Consider the following 20,705-nt stretch of genomic DNA (forward strand, 5'->3'; position numbering starts at 1 on the left):
AACTGACCTATTTAAAGTTGTGTGGTATCTTCAGTGGTACATCTGAAACTGGATCTCTTAGTCTCACCCTGATGTCTGCATGGAGACCAGTAAAATGACTTTCCTTTTTTACAAAAAGAAAAATACATAGGCTTCACACAATTACATCTTATGTAGAAATGTATAAAGGGTTTGTCAGATGTAACACTGTATGGATTCTCTTATTCAGGACCCATTGTAACCCAATCATTCTAGAGCTTTACACAAAAGCAAGATACATGCCTTGCTCCTGTTTTCCTTTAAACTTTAGAAGAAAACTACCTTAAATAAAAATACCAATTATAATTCTTCTACAGGTTTAATTTGCATTGAAAGCTCACATGGAGATACAGTAAAATAAGTACAGAAATATGTTAGGAAGGATTCATCTGTCCTCATTACTAGGCATTTCAAACTGGTATTTTCAAGCAATATCAGTTTTCTATTCATAACCACTTCTTAGAGTGGAAAAGCATATTGTTATAATAAAGGTAAACTTAGAAGTAATACATCACAATTGCAAAAGAGATTTTTCTACTGATGTGCTCTAAACTGGAGATGAATTAAACACTTCAATATTTCAGTAATCATCAGAAAACCTTTCCAGTTTCAAGATTTAGATATGTAATCAATTTTATCTTTAATTATGTTTCATGGCATAACCTTCTGCTGACAGACTACTCAAGGCTTATGCCAACGAGAATAATAGGTTGCATGTTATTGATTTAACTATCACTTCTACGAACTGAGCTTATGGTTTTATTAGACTGTTTTTAACAGTTACTTTCAGATAATCAAATTCAACACATCTAAACAAATATAGATCACGTTCTCTTGAGATGTGCAATTGTTATACCTTCCTTGTAATCATCTACAATAATCAATTAAAATTACAAGCATTCAGGATGTTCAGATGTATTACGTTAGATTCATTAAAGATCAAAAGACGTCAGTCAAGAAAGAGTTTATACAAAGGTTTATACAAAATCATTTTATCAGAGAAGTGATCTCTGAAAGCTGTAACACTGCTCTCTATGGAGTTTCTTACCACAGAAATTTCATTGCCCCGTGCCAGTTTTAGTGTATGCCCAGGAATTAAGGATGCTAGTTAGGAACTCAGGATGAACCTAAAATGTGTAATATCCCCTATATTATCACAATCATATAATAAATGTTCTGTTCGTGGCACTCAGAATTCAGCTAAAATTTTCATTTCTAGCATCCACGTTGGACCAGAATTTTTCTACTTGTTCTTGAGTAGTGTCTCTGCATGGATGTCTCTTTGGGTAGCCTTAGTGCCCTGAAAGTTTCTCAGCTGCGATGCAGCTTGCTCTTTGCAGCTGGTATAGCCTGGGAAAGCTCAGAAAATCTCTCAAAGGGACACTTCAGAGATTGAAAACTAGCCACTACTCTGGCTTTCCCCCTGGCATATCTTAGTTGACTTGTGTGAATATCATTAAAAAGAACTTTTTGATAATACAAAAATCTCTGAAAGGTTCAAAATAGATTAACCTCCAGAACTAAAGTGCTTTCAGATCCCTAATCCCCAGATCCTCATGTATTTTGATTATTTTAGTTTGCATAGGTTTTGCTTTTGATTCAATTTATAAGGAAAAATTCCAAATTGTTAATTAACAGACTAAGAGAGAACCTTAAAGAGAAGATTGCTAGAACCAGTTCTAGTAAGAAAATTTCTGAGGTTTAAGAAGAATTATGGAGAAAAGGGTATTTTTTGAGTGCATTATACTGTATCCTTAAAAAAAGAGTGCAATTTGTTTGGTTTGGTATTGTTTTCTTTCTCTTTTAGTAGATATACTAAAGATTTTGTTTGTTTGTTTATTTATTTATTTATTTTCTGGGAAGATTGAAAGGTTTTGACTGAAAAGGATTTCTTTGCTTCTTTTTTTATTTTTACATGATTTTTGTTATGATTTTAAGGTTTTCCGACACTCAAACTTCCAGTAAAATGTTTGAAATGGTTGAAACTGCCTTAGTTAATACCTAAGTCCTTTTTTTATATTCTAAATCTGTATCAAGTAGAAATATGAGACTTTTCTTGAGATGATGTGTTCCTGCATTTTCTGTCATCTCTCTGCTTTTAAATTTTCTCAGCTGTTTGCTATCTGAATAAGCATTCAGGTTCTTTCATCGTGGGTTTTTGATCCTTTCTTCTAGGTTTTTGTGTACATTTATGTCCTTTTCTATTTGCTATGTGCCCACAATATCTCTCTTTTACACAGAATGTCATTAAGGGATTGTACTTAACAAATAAATTTTGCTCCACTGAGGTGAAGAGAAACCTGCTGAACTGTGTAAACTGAAGTTGTTTCCACTAAAAGCATGAAACATTAGTTTGCAATACTGGACCAGTTAGAATGCTAAACTCAAAGATATGTGGGTCTCTCGAAAGTAATGCATCCTATTTATTTCCCTGGGAACTACAACAGATACAAAGAGCACAATAATGCTATTTGGTAGAGAAAATTCTCAGCTACAAAATACTTTTTCAACATTATCACTGCCATTAGATATGCATTTTCATCAGCAACGAATAAGAGCCTGCATGCTGTACTCTTTAAAAATCTGCACTGGAATAGGTGACCCACTGATACTATTACCACTGCTGAAATAAATCACTCATCTTCTCATTGTGCTCACATCCACTATTTGGTCTCCAACAATGTTCAACAATTGTCGATGAATATCAATGGGTGCCATTTTTAATTCATGGAGCACACTTTTGCTTCATCTGCACTTTCATGTCAGACACTGTTCTGTCAGACTGCCCCTCTTCTGCCATCTTTCCATTTTTCATACTGTAACAAATGGAATATTGTTGGGAAGATTCAACCTCTAGTGCTGTACTACCAGCATCTGCATCTGCTGGGGACCAACATAATATATTAGCAGGCATTGCTTTTGTGGTAGCCTTTGTAATTTTGGTAGTAATTCAGATGTGTGAATGGTCAGATATGTACCTGTATTTACATGCCAAAACATACAGACATGTTGCTGATTCTTTCGGGCACCAGTGTCTTTGTGTAAAAGAAATCAAGAATTCACAGCAATGGCATCATAATTTTAAAAAGTCATCTTCTATGAATACAGGTTTTTTTTTTCTTCTTTCATAGCTCACACGTTTTTCTCATCTGAAAATTATGGGGATTTCTGACAGGTGTGAAAAAGGATAAATATTTTTCTTTTCATTTCCATGCTTACTATGTTTAATTTTCTTCATCTTTCTTTTCCTTAATAGAGTTGTATAATAAATGGAGTTCCCACCTCCTAACTTTGTAGTACAAACCAGTGAATCATTGCAGATCTCTCACTGTTACCTTTAGGGAAACTGGGAACTACCTTCAAAAACCTTCAATTATAGGTACATAATTTGATTTCTCTTCCCCATAAATCATTCTTTTTTAGAATATAAAATTAAAGAGATTTCTTGACAGTTACCTACCTTTACCTAGAAACAAAACAAAACTGAAAGACAATCTTTTATTTGTATTGAAACTTTTCATGCCTTTTCAAAGTTAAATGCCTACAGGCTTTACCTTAGCTTAAATAAAAAATAATAAAAATTAAGATGAAGAAAATAAAGCTTTTCTGTGAAGCACTCTGGGACTGGATTTCCTTCTTTTTGCATACTCTGGGATGCTAATGAAATATCAAGTAGATTATATGTCTCATCTTCTGAATATGAAGCTCTTGACAATAGGAATATTCTCATTCTATAGTATGTAGGTTTGATATGAACAGTGGTTTCCATAAAAATCAGAAAAATCTGAGCTTATTTTACTTTGGGAACTTGACAAGTGTCATATGAAAATCTTTGTATTACCTTCTAGCTTGGTATTTCAGCTTCTTGTTGAAGTCAGTCTCACTGAAGTTACTGACAAAATTCCATCGCCTTGTACGATTTGCATTGTTTTATTTGTTCATACTTATTGTTGTTTCTATTTTACGATAGTATTAACATAGGAAACAGGTTTAAAATAGTAAAATCACTGCAGATATTTTCTTGCTTTTCTACATTGTTAGCTTCAAAATAATTACAGATACATGCTTATTGTATTTCTTCTTAATATCATTCAAATCCAGAGATGTTCTTACGTAGGCACTTAATGATACCAATTATAAAGATTATATTCAATCTACTGTACTATGTCGTATCCCTTATTAATAGCTTAAAGTTCATTAGAGCTTCTTAGAGTGGATTCTTAGGTGTGTTAACTGTATATACATATATTCTGAACCAATGTTTAATTATCATATCTAATGTACACATAAAATATATGCAATTATTATTCAATCGTATTTCATTGTATTCAAATACAGCCAGCTTTTCTGATATTCTGTTCTCCCTCATAAAAAATAAGTGTTTTCAAAGTATCTTTCCATACTGTATTATAAAATCTGTGAATAAGTGAATTTTCATAGGTTTTTTTTTTTTTTTTTTTTTTTTTTTTTTTTTGCTAAAAATGAATCTAAAGAGAATAAAAATGAAATCTGACCTGAGCACACTACCATAGGTTGTTGTCCATGTGTTGACAACTAAAAGAATAGCAAAAAAATCTGTGAAATATATTGGTGGCAGTAATATCTAGTTATTTTGCTTCTTGCTAGTCAATCGTATTATCTCTTACTATTGTAAAAATATTATGATAACTAGAAAATTGAGAAATCATACTAAGATATACTCCTTTATTTTTCTCTATCTGATAGAGTTTAATACTCACTAAAGAAGACTCAGAAAATTGTCTACATAGTTGTGCTTAATTTGATATTATGCATGGCTATTTTAGGCCTGTCTGATGGAAACCTTAAAGGCACAAGAACAGGCTGTTCCTGAATGCTGTAAGGCGAGCCGAAGGGGAAGAAGACCGGTGTGGATGAAGCAGGAACTACTGTTGATACTCTGGGAAGAAAAGGAGTCTATTTCCTCCAGAAGAAGGGATAGGCTACTTGGGGAGATTACAAAGAAGTTGCTAAGGTATGCAGGCAGGAACTTAGGAAGGCAAAAGCCCAACTCAAACTCAGATTGGTTACTGTAGTAAAAGAGAATAAGAAAGCCTTTTACAAATATATCAGTGGTAAGAGAAGAACCAAGAAGAATTTCCATCCTTTACTTGATGCAATGGGGAATGTGACCACTGAGGATAAGGAGAAGGCTGAGGTCCTCAATGCCTTCTTTACATCTGCCTTTAATAGTCAGATCAGTTATCCTCAGGGCACTTTATGCCCTGATCTGGTAGTCTGAGATGCTACGCAGAATACACCCCCAGTGATTCAGATGGAGACAGTTAGAGAGCTCCTCCCCCATCTGGACTGTCACAAGTCCATGGGACCATACAGGCTCTACCTAGGGTGCTGAGGGAGCTCATGGGAGTGATTGCCGAGCTGCTCTCTGTCATCTACCAGCGCTCCTGGTTATCTGGAGAGGTCTCAGAGGATTGGAGGCTTGCCGATATGACTCCCATCTACAAGAAGGGCAGTAAGGAGGATCCGGGGAACTACAGGCCTGTCAGCCTGACCTTGATACCAGGGAAAATTATGGAGCAAATCATCTTGGGTGAGATCACATGGCACGTGCACGGCATCCAGGGGATCAGGCCCAGCCAGCACGGGTTCATGAAAGGAAGGTCATGCTTGACCAACCTCATTTCCTTCTACAACTGGGTGACCAGACTGGTAGATGAGGGAAAGCCTATTGATGTAGTCTACCTAGACTTCAGCCAAGCCTTTGACACTCTCTCACAGTGTTCTCCTGGGGAAACTGGCTGTCCATGGCCTGGACAGGTATACCCTTCTTTGGGTAAGGAACTGGGTATAGGGCTGTGCCCAACAGGTAGTGGTTAATGGAGTTAAGTCCAGCTGGTACCCATTTCAAGTAGTGTCCCCCAGCGGTCAGTACTGGGACCCATCTTGTTTAATATCTTTACTGATGACCTAGATGAGGGGATTGAGTGTACCCTCAGTAAGTTTGCAGATGACACCAAGTTGGGAAGTGGAGTCAATCTACCTGAGAGTAGGGAGGCCCTTCAGATGGATCTAGATAAGCTGGATCACTGGGCTGAGGTGAACGGGATGGGGTTCAACAAGGTCAAATGCCAGGTCCCGCACTTTGGCCACAGTAACCCCATGCAGCACTACAGACTTGGGACTGAGTGCCTGGATGACTGTGAAGAGGAAGGGGACCTCGTTGGTTGATGCTCAGCTGAACATGAGCTGACAGTGTGCCCAGGTGGCTAAGGGGGCCAGCGCCATCCTGGCCTGCATTACAAATAGTGTGGCCAGCAGAAGCAGGGAGGTAATCATCCCCCTGTACTCAGCACTGGTGAGGCCACACCTTGAGTATTGTGTTCAGTTTTGGGTCCCTCACTACAAGAATGATGTTGAGGCCCTGTAACATGTCCAGAGAAGGGTAGTGAAACTGGTGAGGGGTCTGGAGCACAAGTCTTATGAGGAGCAGCTGAGGAAGCTGGGTTTGTTTAGTCTGGAGAAGAGGAGGCTCAGAGGAGACCTCATTGCGCTCTACAACTTCCTGAAGGGAGGCTGTGATGAGGAGAGGTTTGGACTCTTCTCCCAGGCAACAAACAGGACTCAAGGATATGGCCACAAATTGTGCCAGAGGAGATTTAGATTAGACGTGAGGAAAAAGTTTTTCTCTCAGAGAGTGGTCAGGCACTGGAATGGCCTGCCCAGGGAGGTGGTGGAGTCGCTGTCCCCGGCAGTGTTCAAGAGGTGTCTGGATGAGGAACTATGAGATATGGCTTAGTGGCTTGTGGTAGCAATGGTAATGGGAGGATGGTTGGATTAGATGATCTTGTAGGTCCTTTCCAACCTTGTGATTCTATGATTCTATGAATACAAAATCTGACTAAAAATCTGATTTAAAAAAACAAACAAACAAATGCAAAACAACAACTCAATGATAGATGTGATAATTTTTAGGATTCATTGTCATAAAGAAAATGAAGAGGGATGATAGATTGGATGACAAGACTAGTGAAAGCAAAACTAAGGTACGTAAATAGAGGTGCTCTTAGAATAATTATTGTCTGTGTGCTAGTACATAGAGATTAGAGAAGGTGTAAAAGGGAAGTGGCTATTCATGGTTAATTATTTCTGTTTGCCACATTTTCTGTAGATTATACTTCTTAATTAGTTTTACATAATTTGTAGTAATTGACATTCATCAAATGCTTCTTCAAGGACATTTGGATCATTATTTTACACTTATAGGATTTTATCAGTACATATATATTTTAACATTCACAGCAGAGCTTTCCAGAACATCTTCTGTATTATATCTAATTTCTAAATTTGAGTTCCGTGGATCCTAAGCACAATTTACTTGTTAAGAAGAACCAAAAATCTGAATTTCTTCAAATCATAGGTACTGTTCATCAAGAATTACATTGATTTTAGAAGTCTATCACTAGAAATCTAAAGCACAATTTTTTTCTACTTGAGAGATTTGGAAGGAAAGTATTTTGTGCTACTTTTTGTTAAGAGCTCTATAAGAGTAATCATAGAGTGGATTGGGTTGGAAGAGATCTTTAAGATCATCTAGCTCCAATCCCACTGTTATAGGGATGCCTCCCTCTAGATCAGGTTACTTAAAGCCCCATCCAGCCTGGCCTTTAATGCTTCCTAGGAGGGGGCATCCATAACCTCTCTGGGCAACCTGTTCCATTGTCTCACCACCCTCACAGTAAAGAATTTCTTCCTAATATCTAGTCTAAATCTACCCTCTTCCAGTTTAAAGCCATTTCCTCTCATTCTGTTACTACTTGCCCTCATAAAAAGTCCCTCACCAGCATTCCTGTAGGCCCACTTCAAGCACTGGAGTCCACTTGGAGCTTTCTCTCTTCCAGCTGAAGGACCCCAACTCTCTTAACCTGTCTCCATAGGGGAGGTGCTCTGCAGCCTTCTGATAATTTTCATGGTTCTCCTTAGGACCTGCTCCAACACCTTGGTGTCCTGCATTTGTTGAGGGGCCCAGAACTGGATGCAGAACTCCAGATAGAGTCTCATGGGAGCAGAGTAGAGGGACAGAACCAACTCCCTCGACCTGCTGGTCATGCTTCTCTTGATGCTACACAGGATATGGTTGGTCTTCCAGGCTGCAAGCGCACATTTCCTGCTCATGTTGAGTGTTTCATCAACTGACAGCCTCAAATCCTTCTCCTTAGAGCTGCTTTCAAGCAGTTCTCTGTCTAGCCTATATCCATGCTTGGGATTGCCCTGACCCGGGTGCAGGTCCTTGCACATGGCCTTGTTGATCTTCATGAGATTGGTAATGTTAAAATTGAGTAAGTGAGAACAAAGTAGGTCTGCAAAATTGTGACAATGATAATTAAATCTTCTGTCTGGTGTCAGGTAGATTGTCAAGTTGGTACCTGCCTGCTTCCTTCTGTCTTTTATAGGTACTTGTTAAGTCAAATATCAAATGCAGTACAGTAAACCAATTTTCAGTTTATAACTTCAGCAGAGCATGTGTATAATACTGTGTTTAATGTTTTATGAAATATGCCTTAGATGTTTGTGCTGAAGTCTAGAATAAGATTCACAATAAGGGAATGTTATGTTAAAGAAGATTATGTTCACTGGTTAATCATAATCTTTAGAATGATATTGGATGAGTTCATTATTTAGAGTTGAAATACATTGAAAACTGTAAAAACTGACCAGTTTCTAAACGTACTCAGTTACCTGTGGTGCACCTACAGTTCACTACAGTGTGTCTTTTGCTCACAGCAAGAAGGCAGTGTAGTTGGGATTTTCTACAAAGCTTCAATGACCTGTGGCATTTGTTAACAATACTTTTTGGAATCGGAAAGCTTACATCATTCAGGGAAGTTGCAGTAATCCTAAAACACTTATTGCAACAGTTGTCTCTTAGTTCCTGAATGCACTGGATTTGGTTGGTATTTGAATGACATATTTTTGAGGAGTCAATCTTTCCATTTTTGCGATGTCTATTGTGCTTTTATGTTACTATCCACTCCCTAATGCACAGTATTACTACTGGGTTGATTCTGAAATTTCTGTGCTTTTCAGTTACAGGAAATCTGGCAAATTATTCTTCCTTCTATTAAATAAAAAGTTGTAGGTACAGCATTATATGATTAATACCATATGTGATGTTTAGCTTTTCTAGGTCTTTCAAAACTTGGGGATTTCTAGGGAAAATAAAGAAACCTTCTCCCTATTTTTATTTTAACTATGTATATCCTATTATACCTACTAAGAGATTATGACAGCCTATTTAAAGGCTGAATTTCTGTAATCATCCTTAGAATCTCTGATTAGTCCTTTGATACACACACAGCATTGCGCTACTGCAGTCACAATGTAGCGGACAGGAGTAGCATGGGTCCTGCAAAGGGGGGCGAAGGGTGTTTGCCCTTTATTTCTGTTGTATAAACATTTTAGCTCACTGAAGAGGTCTCTGTGTTTTCCTGACTAAGAGTTCTTTGGATTTCAAATGAACCTCTGACCAAACAAAAGAAGGTCCTAATTACTTAGAACTCATTTTCTCTCTGATAGAGCTTAATGGGTATGAAGTGTTACTATTGATTTCCATGGGAACAGGAAAGGGCTTATGTTATTCAACGCACACTGAAAATCCTATGACAGTTACAGGAAGGAGAAAGAAACAAGTTAACTCTTGTTAAATTGCAGGATGAAAATTGTGTATTGGGACAATCATGCCTCAGGGTGAATGTGTAAGTGTAATGGTACTGAAACTGCTTCTTTTCAAAATATACGCATCCGTGACAGTTTGCTATTGAAAAAGCCAGCAATTCATGTATGTAAAAAATAGAAGCTGAGCAAAAATGTCAAGGTGCGACAGAGGGCAAACTTAAATTACTTCTAATAAGAAAAAAAAAAAAAAGTTAGTTTTCAACAGGATAATTGCTGGGTCTCTTCCTAGGAATATATTTCTATCATTAAAATATCATTTATGTATTAGAAATAATTACAAGTTAGGTGAAAAATTTTTCAAATTTGGAAGTAGTTCAAGAAGTCTCCCACTCTGTATGTTTCCTGTGCACAGAAACAGCTCATAGCACACAAAGGAGGAGTTACCGGTCAGTTTTTGTGCTGGAAGATCACCGTGGGGGTCCACAGGGATGTATTCATCAGTGAAGTGAGAAAGAGAACGAATGGTGAAGTGACACAGTTTGCTAAGTTATTCACCATAACAAAGACATAGGTAATGGCCAAAAAGATACAAAAGACCATTTTGGGGATTAGTGGTAAACTAGCAGATGAATTTCCATGTCAATATACGCAGTGTGATGAACATGGGAAGAAAAATGATTGTAACTTAGCATGTATAATAGTATATATAGAATTAACTTTTACTGTGAGAACCTTGTTACTGAGTAGTGTTGGAATTCTACAATATTTAGCTTCTATTTCTCTGTATTCAAACCCCAAATATTTTATTAAAAGAAAAAAAAATAAAGAGAAGGAAGTGGAGAGCGTTTTTAGCCATTATATATACATCTGTCACTTGACCTCAGTTTGAATGCTGTGTACGGATCCTCTCCACCTTAAAACAGTACAGTAAAATGTAACAGTGTAGATATAGCATAACAAAACTCAGTAAGATGCAAAGAAAAGCGATGAGGATAAAGAGAAGTTGTGACTCTTTTTGTGCCTGTATTTAGGAAATTCAACTATGTAAAATGGGGAAGAGGAGGTGGGAATGAGGTATATAAACAATAAGGTACCTGCGCTCCTATGCTTGTGTGGGGTATCTGTAACTGAGCAGTCAAAATCACGCTAGTTTTTAAACCGTACTAAACTGGCTTGATGTTCAGTTGACACTGGTATCTCTATACATATCAAATATATGTAGTTGTATACTATACAGCTGAAACAAAGTTTCTATGCAGGAAGGACAATAACTCTTTTATTTGCACAAACATCATGCTTAAATACCCTCGTATAACTTCTACTAGTATTACTGGATGTCTTATATATTCCAGTGAAAGCAAGTGGCACTGGACTGAACAACAGAGAAGTCTTATAAATCTGTAAGTCACAAGTAAATTGCTTAGCACCACTTTGGGCCTAAACTCTTGCATCTTGGTAAGTCAATTATATATATTTATTAGATTTACTACCCCTACTGTTAAGCAATTAACAAACAAATTATACCACTCTGTCTCATCCATTTATTTCCCAGTTGATTTGTTTCTTTCTCACTTTTTCAGACTGCTCTGCTCTTTTTAATCCAGGATAAGTTGAAGAAGAAACAAGACTAAGTTACAAACAAGCTTTTTAAGGTATTTTATGGGTTGTGGTTTTTTTTGTTGCTTTTTTTTTTTTCCCTCAGCGGATTACTCATCTTGCCAGTTACTTGGATTCTTTTTGAAAAATGTGTTTTAAGACAGCATGGAATGTATGCAAACCGCTGAAATAGATGGGCTTACTATTGCTCTTAGAGTATTCTTTACCTTCAGCTGAAGAAACTGTGTGCTTAAATATGAAGGGTCAAGATTTATCTTTTGGACAGGTTGAAGTTGTGCTGGTTCAGAAATAAGCAGTATTCCTCTGGTTTTAATTTGGTTGGTTTGGAGAATCTTTGATGTAGGTATGATTTAGCATGGCTGTTTTTGCCATCAGTGACAATTATGTGGATGTGCTTAGCTTGTTCTGGCAGTGATTGCTTTAAAAAAAAAAAAAATCTCCATCCATCTTTCTTTCAAGTCCGTGCCAGTATTTTATTTTGTTGTAATGAAGATTTTGTTCAATATGTTATATCTTATTCAGTTACCAGTACATTATGATTTTTCTTTGACAATGTGTTCTGTTTGAATTGGATAATTTTTAAAGCAACACCATGCTTTGTTTTTACTGCTACTAATAAGATGGTTGCTACTGGTAGTATTGTATTTGTGAATAGAAGTGTACAGTTAGCACTGTGGTGAGGGGCCAAAAATTTTGTTCTGCGGCAACTAAGAACCAGATCTGAGGGAGTTCAATATTATCTGATCTTTTCCATAAATGATAGGAGTATTTAAAAGTATAATGTCTTCCACAGTCTTATTTAATCAATTTGAGGGAAAAATAATAACAGCATTAAATCAATTTCTGTGTAGAAAATTGCCTAAGGACTTAGACCCCAAATGGTTTGAATTTCAGTATAAAACTAGAAACAGCTTATTTTCACCTATAACAGCAATTTTTCCCTCAGCTTCCCAATTCTGCCTCCGCATGTTGTATAACTTCTAATGCAGATACCCTGAGTATGAAAACGAGCTCTTCTGGGTATTTTGAATCCAATTTTTATGAATACTGTTTTGATGTTATCTATTCACGTAGTTTTCCAGCTTTGTGTTAGTCAGACACTCCTTAATTGAACAAGTGGGGAAATGTGTATTTATTCATATTAGATCTATTAATATCAATTCTATTCAGCTACATTGCCCACTTAATCAAACATTTATTAGCATGAAGCCTCACAAAGAATAAGATATAAATAGGCTGGGTTTTGGCGGTGGAGGGGGGAGGGGGGGGAATGATTTTTTTACATTTAGCTGCTTACGTATACGTTTAGAAAACCCAAAATTTAAGAGTGAGTGAACAGTAAGAATCATAGAATAGCTTGGGTTGGAAGGGACCCCAAGGATCATAGAGTTCCAAACCCTCTGCCACAGGCAGGGCCACCAACCTCCAGAACTGTTACTAGACCAGGTTGCCCAGGGTCCCGTCCAACCAGGTCTCAAACATCTCCAGGGACGGGGCATCCACAACCTCTTCAGACAGCCTGTTCCAGGGCCTCACCACTGTCTTTGTAAAGGACTTCCCCATGACATCCAATCTAAACCTTCCGTCCTTGAGCTTAAAACCATTCCCTTCTCCTATCACTGTCTACTCTTGTAAAAAGTTGATTTCCACCCCCTTTTTATAATCCCCTTTTAAATACTGGAAAGCTACAGTGAGGTCTTCTCGCAGCCGTTTCTTCTCCAGGCCGAACAAGCCCAGCTCCCTCAACCTGTCTTCACAGGAGAGGTGTCCCAGCCCTCTGATCACCTTTTCAACCCTCCTCTAGAGCCTCTCCAACAGCTCCACATCTGTCCTGTACTGAGAATCTGAGACCCAGATGCAGTACAGGCCCCTGATGGGGCCTCGTGAGGGCAGAGCAGAGAGGGACAATTCCCTCCCTGTCCCTTCTGGCCACCCCTCTGTCTGGCTCCAAATTTATAGGAGGGAGAGGAGGTTCTTTGATATATGTATACCCGGCGTGAGATTAAGAAGCAATGGTTCAAATGCTGGTCCGACTAGTTTTTTACAAATCTTAATAAGGGAGATGGGGAAAGGGAGGACGGACAGTATTACGGGTTGGAGTGATGGGGAAGGGAAGGCGAGCGATAGAAAAGATAGGAAATAGAAGCAAGGAGTCTTTATAGGTACAAATTAGGGTGATGGGGAATGGAGAAGGGCAGCAGAAAAGATAGAAAATAGAAGCAAGGAGTCTCTATAGGAGGCAAGAGGGAGATAGTCACCACCATGGGTCCAGCGTGACTCATAGTTCAGTCATTGATCTTCAGTAGTGGTGGGTCGTCGGGCGTTGTTGTTCTGTTGACAAAGGTGTCCATGGTGATGACGACGACAACGATGGCAGTACAAACTTATTTATAAGTCCAAAGTGGTCTAGTCAGCTCTCTTTTGAGTGACAGCTCAAATCCGAAGTGGTTGAGTCAGCTCTCCTTGGAGTGGCAGCTACTGGCTCTGGGATCTCAGCAGAAATTCCTTTGTTATCTTCTTCTGGGTTTTGCCAGCAGATAAGAGGGAACAGGGATGCCCGTCTGCATCCTGTTTTTCACAGAGCACGATGGTGTTGTTCCCCAGTTTTCCACACCAAGCTGGGGCTATTAGGCCAGATCTTCCGCCAGTAACCACTCCTGAGCACTCTCTTCCGGAGGCAAGCAGCTCTGGAGGAAGGTGCTTTCAAATGTCAAAGTGATGTTGATTGTCACATGGTAGCCCCCATCATTTGCCACCTCCACATATCAGTTAAGAGTCTTATCACAAGGAATACCTAAGGAAGCAAGCTTTGAGACAGAAGACAAAGAAGGGTTCTCACACCCTCTTCTGATGGAGCCCAGGATACTGTTGGCCTTCCAGGCTGCAAGCGCATACTGATGGCTCCTGTTCAGGTTTTCATCCACCAGGACTCTCAGGTTTTTCTCTGTGTGGCTACTCTCAAGGGGCTCTTCTCCCAGTCTGTATATGTATCTGGGGTTGCTCTGACCCATGTGCAAAACCTTGTACTTTGCTGTGTTGAACCTCGTTAGATTCACATGGGCCCACCTTTCCAGTTTGTCGAGGTTTCTCTGGATGTCTCTGGATTCTCTGGATGGTATCTCTTCCTTCTAACGTGTCAGCCACACCACTGTGCTTGGTGTCATCGGCAAACTTGCTCAGGGTGCACTCAAAAAGCACTGGTCCCAAGACAGATCCCTGGGGAACACTGCTTGTCACCAGCCTTCACCTGGACATAGAGCCATTCACTACAACCGTCTGTCAACCCTTCCAATCAATTCTTTATTCATCAAATAGTTCACCCCTCAAATATGTATCTCTCCAATTTAAAGATAAGGATGTGGTGGGAAACCATGTCAAAGGCCTTGGTAGTTGTCCAAGTAGTCCAAGTGGTCACCTTGCCTTTGTCCACCAACATTTTCACTCCATCACAGAAGGCCACCAGACTGGTCAGGCATGACCTTCTGTTGGTGAAGCCATGTTGGCTGTCTCAGCTCACCCACTCACCTTTCTTATGCCTTGACATGTCTTCTAGGAGTATCTGTCTGTCCCGTGATACTCCCAGGCACAGATACTCCCAGGCTCACCAGCCTGTAGTTCCCTGGGCCCTCTTTCCTCTCTTTCTTGTAAATGGAAGTGACATTTCCTTTTTTTCTAGTCCCTGGGAACTGTGCCCAACATCCACAACTTTTCATATATGATGGAGAGTGGCTCAGCAACCATGTCAACCAGCTCCTTTAGGATACTGGAATGCATGTCATCCAGCCCCAGAGATTTGTATACATTCAGTCTTGTGAGGAGATCTCAGACTATGTCTGCCCTTACAGCTGAGGAGGGAGGGGGGGGGCAGAGGAAGAGGATTTACTCTCCCAGTTCCCACCTAAAGGCTCAGAGATGCAAACTTCAGGGACGTGAGAGATAAACAAATCCTAGTTGCCAGGGAAGATGAGGCAAAAAACTCAGTACCTCAGCCTTCTCCATATCTGTTGTAACCAGTTCTCTTTTCTCATTTACCAAAGGAGGTATGCTCTTTTTGTCCTGCCTCTTCTTACCAAAGTACCTATAGAATACCTCCTTGTTGTTTTTAACATCCCTCATGAAGTTCAGTTCAGCCTGTGCCTTGGCTTTCCTAATCCCCTCTCCACAAGTCTGGACAGCATCACTGTATTCTCCCCAGGTGACATGCCCTTGTTTCCACAGCCAGTACAATCTCTTCCCTCAGTCTGGCCAGCAGGTCCTTGCCAAGCGATGCTGGCTTCTTGCCTTTCCTGCCTGCTTTCTTATTCTGAGGAACAGAGAGCTCTTGCGTTCTCAGAAAGGCATCCTTAAAGAGTAGCCAGATTTCTTCCACTCCTTTGTCTCTAAGAACAGCTTCCCAGAAGATTTTGTCCAACAATTCCTTGAACAGCCTAAAGTTTGCTCTTCCACAGTTCAGGGTCCTGAGTCCACTCTTTGCCAGGCCCACACTCCTCAAGATCACAAATGCTTCATTTACTGTGTATTAATAAATCTGACTATTATCTGACTATTTTTTTTAAAGAAAAATGACAAATAATTTGAATAAAGCCTGCTACTTAAATTGATGTTGAACTTAATAGCAGATTCTGCAACAACTTAAAATCTGCTCAGGAACACTAGAAACATTCTCCTCTTCTAATGAGAATCTTCTAAATCAGCTACATTAGGTGTTCTAGTACACCTGGTTTAAGTTTCAGTTTCTCAGTGGTTTGAGGTTTCCTTGCATAAACGTAAAATGTCCAGACAGGGATAATTTAGTCTACTTTATTCATATAAATATGCTATACCATCACATTAGGAAACTTCACTTTACTTATTCTGTTTTTCTACCCCTTTAACTCAAAGTTGCTTCTCCATCTTTCTATTTTGTCATTTGTATTTTGGATCCTACTTAGTTTCAAATAATTGGTGAGTGAAATGTTAATTAAAAAACAGTTTTAAGCACTCTCTTGAGCACATACAAAAAGTCTATGAGAAACTGTGAAGTTTCTGCATACTCAAACAAGCTGCTTCCAATTCAGCATAACATTTAGCAATACAAGCTTTATTAAATATTACCAGTTAATTCTGTACTAGTTATTAGAGTTATCCTGGATTTAGTTTCCTTTCTTCAGACACACTGTCTATGCTCTTCTGCCTCTATAGAAAAATAATAATAAAAAAAAAGTACGGAGTTGTTCAAGGGCGGCGACAATTGCAAGGGTGTAAATAAAATACAGTACAACTGTCCTATGGGCATATGATCAGTTGCAACTACTACAGTTTGGATAGATTTCAAAGATTACATATAACTTTCAAATAAACAGCCACACTTACATGGCAAAACTGATGTATAAATAGACAGAAATAACCTCTGTATGGTGCCAGAACTTGAGTTGCATGAGCATTGTATGAGAGGTCAAAAGGTACCACGTTATTTTTGATTGCAAAATGTCTCCCTTTTTTAAATAAGTTACCAAATGAAATAGGTGTGACATTCAAAGCATAAGGGCCAAATAAATTCATGAGATTTACAAATATTAAGAACTACAGTGCATTACCTTCAAATCTTGCTTGAGAAAACAAGGAGTCATTTCAGAACATCAGAAAAGGTATTGATGTGTTCAGAGGAATGCCTACACTTTCCGGGCTGATGGAAGAGAACTGAAGGTCGCTGATTATGCAAGGTGTGGCCTCTCAGAGACAATACCAGTATTTTATTATGAGTGGAAAACATTCTGATTTGACAAAGGTCATGCAGAACAGCTTTTTTTTTTTCTGGAAAAAAAGATTTTATTTACTATGCTACATCGCAGGATTTAAATCTTTTCAACCTTGTGCTGAAGATATTTCTTAGGCAGTATTTTCTGTTGTGATTCATTTATTTGTAGAAAACTCTGTAAGAAGGAAATGTCCTTGTCTCTTTCTTTTCCACAGAAATATCATCTTCATTGAAAAACAACCTCTGAATGTACTAAAGATGTTTCTTTTTTACTCAAAAATGATAAGACTAAGATAAACATTTCACTCCTATGCTTTTATACCATTAATAATAACTGATTATGGGGAAAAAGATGAATAACCTGTATTTGTCATTCTGTAGCTCTTAATTTATGCTTTGTGGACTCCCAAATTTCTATTGATCCCCTTTTTATTTTTTTCATAGACAGGATGAGCTTGCATTCATTGTATGAGTTCGTGAGCTTGCATAAGTGACACTGTGCTGTAGAATGATTCCAGAGTGAGTACTTCTTCAGTTACTCTGAAATAACTAACGCAAGTGTGGACCTTTAACCATGCAGTGAGTGCTTAAACAGAGAAACTACCCAAACTTCGGCTGAGTTGGCACCGCATGAATTCCACTTTCTTGTTTTTCTAACAAGGCTTTATGATACCTTCAAGTTAAAGATGGTGTAATCTGGAAGCTAGCCCAAAATAAGATCCCCAGCATATCCTATGGTGAAAAATCACCTTATTTCCTCCACTTGGTCCCATGCTGGAACTCTTTCTGTATCATAAATCATAAATTTAAGGTGTTATACATAATCTTTTTAGAAGTTTTGCATTCACTGCCTTATACAGGTAGAATAATGATAATAAAGTTATGTCAGCTTGGTAGCCAAGAAAAAGAAATGTCATCACTGCAAGTTATATATTCTTCTAAAGAGCATTTAATTAACAAAACAAGACACAGTAGTTGTTGTTGGTCATTTAGAAATATAATAATTACTCCTGATTACTGATAAGAACAGGGTAAGTAGGCAATTACCATTTAAAAAACTAAAGTGAGAGTAAAATCAATGGAATGTGTATTATCTTGAAGTAAGTAGTGACTAAAATACATCATTTGCTCTTCTTTGCAAGGTACAAGTTAAATTTTCTTTTAAAAAATTCTTAGCATATACCTCCCTCTCCCTCACTCTTTTGCTTTCAGTTGTCCCAGTTTCCTGTCCAAGCCATTGTTTTTACAGAAGAAAATTGGTCATCCAGATTGTGTCAAATTCTTCTCAAAGAGAAATTCAGGCTTAGATGAGGATATATTTTCAATTTTTTTAACCTTTATTAGAAGGGGGAAACAAAATAATAACATATTCAAGAATACTTTCTCTTATTCTGCTCATAAATTATTCTCAAACAGACTGAAATTAAGGAATTCATTCCTATTCAAAATTACTCAAAAATAGATTGTGCTGTTCACTGGGTCTTTTTATAATACATACCTAAATCATATTCCATTGTTCCTTTACTTTGATTAGATCACTAAAATATTTATAAATTTTTCAAAGAGTAATTGGAGATTTTCTAGCATTGAGTTCTTGAGGCTGTTGCTGAGAACTAGAAACTAATAAATCCATCCATTAATGAAAAATAAAGTTGAATAAAAAATACTTATTCAAATGTCATTGACAACATCATAACCCTTCATTTTTGAAAGGAATGGGTGTCTCAATGCAAAGTATGAGTGCAGCTCCAAAAATAATGAGTGAGAGGCAGATGTTGGTGGTGTGGCAGTAGAGAATGAACTTTCTTGCCAATATTCCATTACATTTTGTTGCCATGAGACAGTTGGCAGCAGAGGGGCAGTCTCACAAAACGCTGTCTGACATGGAAGCACATGTGAAACCAAGGGGTGTTGTGGAATTCCTCAACATGGAAAAAATGCACCTACTGATATTCATCCATACTGGCTGACCACTGAGATGCAAGCACAGTGAGGCGGCAGGTAGTGCATATCAGCAGTGGTGACAGTAGATCACCTCTGCTTGTGCAGACTTTTATGACTGTGACACGTAGGCTCTCATTCATCACTGGTGAACGTGCATGGCTAATGGTGGCAACCATGCTGAAAACTGGTGTTCAGTAGTGGAGAATTCTCTCTCTATCAAATAGTGTTATTGTGTTCCTTGATCTGATGGAGTTTTCATGGACATACATAGAAGTTGTTACTTTTGGAGCAACCAACATAATTTTTATGATGTTTCAAGCAATTTAAAATGAGACACTGACTCTGGACTGCTGTGCAGTACATTTTCTATTGCTCAGCCACTATAAAGAGATTACAAAATAAACTCAATCTGCTCTGAGGGATAGCTTTTAGAGCATGTTCAGAAGTAAGTAAGTACTTTTTACGTGTCTTCTAAGGTTTGGTTTTTAGGCATTAGATGAAGGGTGAAAGCAGTAATGGCCAAAATGCATTTATAGGCAGAAAGGTCATAGTTCAGCCTATGCATTGGAGCTTATCAACAGCTGTCTAGTTTAGATCAGGAGCATGGACTCTTTCTGAGGACTGACTGCTTCCCCTGAAGAGGGTTCCACATGCATTTCTTTGAAGGCAATAATGTCTCAAATATCCTTATCTCTAACTTACTGCTTCTTACCCCTCCTTGCTGCCTCGCTGGTACAGCTCTTTCCACAGCTTAGTAGTAAAGTGGACGAGGGAGCTGATACAGTAAGAAAAGCCAAAATAGTATTTTTTTTTTTTTTTTCAGCAGCATCACTTATTCAAAATACATGGAGAAATAAAGCATATTAACTTCAACTAATAATTTATCTCTGCTATATTATCTAAAAATATGGTATTTTTAAATAATGGAAGCATATATTAGATTCCTATTTTTAGGTAAAATTATGTTATTTTTAGATGAAGTCATATTTCCATTGTTATACATTTAAGATAGGTGTGCAAAAATATTTTCTAACTGTAGACAATTATCCTTCTGAAGTTAGATTTGAATCATTTTCTTATTTAATTATTCTTATTTAATTGAAATATTTGGTATAATGATGTAGATCAAATAATGGCTGTGAACCTTGAAGTGACATATTCTGAATACTAACATCCAGTACTTATATTGTTTTTCTACTTTCCATTCACAGCTTATGAGGGAGCCATTGATTATACAGCTCTTTTGGTTTTCTGAGTACTTTAATGATGCTTTGCTTTTTGAAGAAGCTGCAACTTAAAATAAAGCCCGTTTTCGATTTATGCAGTTGTTACATTTCCACCATGGGAATACAGAGCACCACAAGTAAGTTACCTGTAATGATTATCATTTTTGTGGCATGAAGATGATGTGCACAGTGCTCATTGTATTGGATACAATTGGATACTTATCACGTTATTTAGATAATTATACATAAATTTCATGGGAAGGTAAGCTGGTGAAAGATCACAATTGGATGGAACTAATTTTATTTCCTACCAGAAAGGAATGAATATCTCTTACTTTTCCCTGAAAGTGCGAGGGTAACAATAAAAAAATCATCCCATGATGACTTTCACATCCTTCACTTTGGGTAAATACTCACAAATTCATTTTCAATTTTTCTCTTTACTTCTCTAGCACTTAATTTTATAAAAGTCTAAAGTATACATTCAGACTTCTGATTCTGATATATTT

At 38.0% G+C, this 20,705-nt stretch overlaps 1 long non-coding RNA gene across 1 annotated transcript; it reads left to right on the forward strand.

Annotated features, from left to right (window-relative positions):
- Nucleotides 1–10,335: 10,335 nt before the first annotated feature.
- LOC121110807 lies at nt 10,336–20,459 on the forward strand. The gene is made up of 3 exons (XR_005859334.1): nt 10,336–11,324; nt 17,471–17,545; nt 20,182–20,459. It is a non-coding gene; the product is annotated as an uncharacterized LOC121110807 (long non-coding RNA).
- The last annotated feature ends 246 nt before the right edge of the window (nt 20,460–20,705 follow it).

Source organism: Gallus gallus, chromosome 4 (genome assembly GCF_016699485.2).
Source record: "Gallus gallus isolate bGalGal1 chromosome 4, bGalGal1.mat.broiler.GRCg7b, whole genome shotgun sequence".
NCBI classification, from domain to species: Eukaryota; Metazoa; Chordata; class Aves; order Galliformes; family Phasianidae; genus Gallus; species Gallus gallus.